The 2,666-nt window shown below is 33.2% G+C and overlaps 1 long non-coding RNA gene across 1 annotated transcript in view; it reads right to left on the bottom strand.

Moving 5' to 3' along the window:
- LOC110270025 overlaps positions 1-1,320 on the bottom strand; it is a 3,299-nt gene extending 1,979 nt beyond the window's left edge. Inside the window, exons 1-2 of the long non-coding RNA XR_002358988.1 lie at positions 759-1,320; positions 38-728 (exon numbers count right to left, since the gene is read on the bottom strand). This is a non-coding gene — a long non-coding RNA (uncharacterized LOC110270025). The remainder of the gene's footprint in view (positions 1-37; positions 729-758) is intronic.

A 2,666-nucleotide genomic window follows, 5' to 3' on the forward strand; every position in this document is an offset into this window, starting at 1 on the left:
CTAATAACATTAAAGTCACCAAAGATAATGAAGTTACCATTAAATTGCTGAATCTGAGCCGAAAGTTCCTCAAACTACCTCAATCGAACCTTCTCGTTGGTGCCTAGGTACACGCCTACAAGCCCCCATTCTTCACTAGAGCCAAAATTGAAAAGGAGTTTTGGCCAAGGATTGTCACCTCCACATAGTCTCTCCACGCAAGAGTTATACCTCCTGATAAGCCAGTTGGGTCCAAAATTGTGAAACTGGAAAAACCACATGATCTGAATTTACTCAATATTTCGAGATTGGCTTTTAGTTTCACAGAGAAAAACCAACTCGGGAGAGTGGGATTTACACATCCCTTTGAGGTTATGGACTAACATGGGTCTCCCCAAACCCCAACAATTCCACATAAGAGCTCTCATGGTGCTGTGGGTGACACCCTCCACCTTCTTTAGATTTTCTGGATGAACAACATCCATACTCCTATGTATTACTTCCATCTCTATATCCTCTTCAGTCCACTCAGCTGCTCCATTCCTTCGTGTCCCATTCTCGCCATTTGTTTCACTCTTTTAAATTGACCATTATATTCACTGATAGGCATCTTATTAGCGTTAATTTCAATCAAAGCTTCCTCCATGTGTGTTCCAGCCGAAAAACTATTTTGAATTTGTAGCAGGTTCTGTTTTACACTTTCTGTTTTTTCATACGTTCTCCTTTCGACCGACCATCGCTTCTTCCGGCTGTGGTTTTCTCCCTCCTATTGTCGCTACCTGTATCAGTGAAGTTCAGACCTGCAATTCCTTCAATGAGAATTTTGGAACCCTCTCCCTCCTTTTGCCTTGTCATTCTCCTTTAGTTCCACCCTTATTCCGATTTGGTCACCTATTTTATCTTCTTGCAGCTGATCTTCCTTCATGTCTTCCATCACTCCGATACAATTTTTGTGATCATGGCCTATCTTAGCACAATAGCTACAAACTGTCCCCAATCGTTCATACCTCATAACTACCATCTCCACCATTGCCTTAATAATTCTGGTTTCTTTACCCTTAACATCAAAGAAACCCACATCCACTATTCTACCGATTTCATTCCCCAGTTGTCTTGAAAATTCAGGGGTCCCCCAAAACTAGATCCAATCTCGACTACTCCAGACCCCTCCATTGTCCCCATAGAAAAGGTCTTATCAGCGAATAGTTTGCCTATCAAACTATTGATGCAATTGCTGATCCTTTTCTTGATATCCTCCCGACTCCTACCTCTCCTTGGATTCGCCATGCACTAGATGATAGAATTCTTAAGACAGATTAAAGAAAGCAAACTCTATGGGAATTTTATTAGAATTTAACGGCACCTTAGCAGAGCATCTTAACTTAGATGGCACTTTTTTACTCGACTACTACTGATTCCATCAATTTGCTTCTACCTTCTATTAATTTTTTTTAGAAGTGCTAGGAAACAGCAACTTTTGTATTTTCTAACCATTAATTGGTCATCAATAGTATTTTTAATAGTGTGAGATTACATCTAATGGTAGAAGATCACTCACCTTTTTTTATGGTTAAGTACTGACCACAAAACACACAAATTACTGCCCTGGAGATTACATTCATACATGTTTCTATTGCCTTTGTCTTAAAAAAATATTAATTAATAAGCAGCAGCTACGAGTTTTTCTAGACATGTTTTGACATCTTCTTCGGCTAAAGCTTCCAAATGGTGATGCCTCTGCTTTTATTTATTCACTCTACTACAAATCGGGTTTTGTTTCAAACTTTCTTTATTTATTTATTTGATATGCAGCAAGAGGAGGATAAAAAAAGTGCACGGTGTAGAATCAGAGAACTAACGAACAAGAGGCTTGTAATGCCAAAGCACTTATACCAAGACATGATTGAGTTGTTAAACAATATTAATGGCAAAAGCTATTGTACTCTAGAAAAAGTAGAAAGTTCATCGCTTCTTAAAATTTAACTTACTATCAAAGATTACTAAATAATTCAGGTTTCAGAATTTTAGGAAGTCCATTTCTAAATAAATACAAATTTAGGAGCCGATTTATAAATAAAAAAATATTCAATTTAAAAAAACAACTTAATCAAAAAATTGAGATCCAAAACACAACCAATGAAAAATTTAAATGAACAGTTTTATTTAAACAATTATTGGTATTATTTTCTTTTTTAATTTTATTAAAAGTTAATTAAAATTTGAAGCTGATTGATATAAAACATTACAAATATAAAATTAAGAATACTCGTTACTTGTATAAGAATGACTCTAACAAATAATTATTCTATTTAACCTTTATTTTTATGGTAAGGAGAAAAGGAAAAAAAATATATGCAAAATGATATTTTATTCACTTATTATAATTTACTAAGATATAAAAAAAATTAATATAATATTTATTTAATTAACTTAACAGATATATCATTATGTTATTCAATGAAAAGGGAAATTATCAATATTACAAAAAAACTTTGTGAAACTATATCATATTAAAGACATGTTAATATAACTTGTGTGAAAAAAAATCAATATTAACTCTTCTGTATTTTTATTAGTTTTTTTAAAAAAAAATTAGATATGTAACACACTTAATTTACTTTATCTTTTTATATATGCATATTTTTTTAAGGAAAATTATGAATAACATTAATGCTAATTCAAATGTT

Source organism: Arachis ipaensis, chromosome B03 (genome assembly GCF_000816755.2).
Source record: "Arachis ipaensis cultivar K30076 chromosome B03, Araip1.1, whole genome shotgun sequence".
Taxonomy (NCBI): domain Eukaryota; kingdom Viridiplantae; phylum Streptophyta; class Magnoliopsida; order Fabales; family Fabaceae; genus Arachis; species Arachis ipaensis.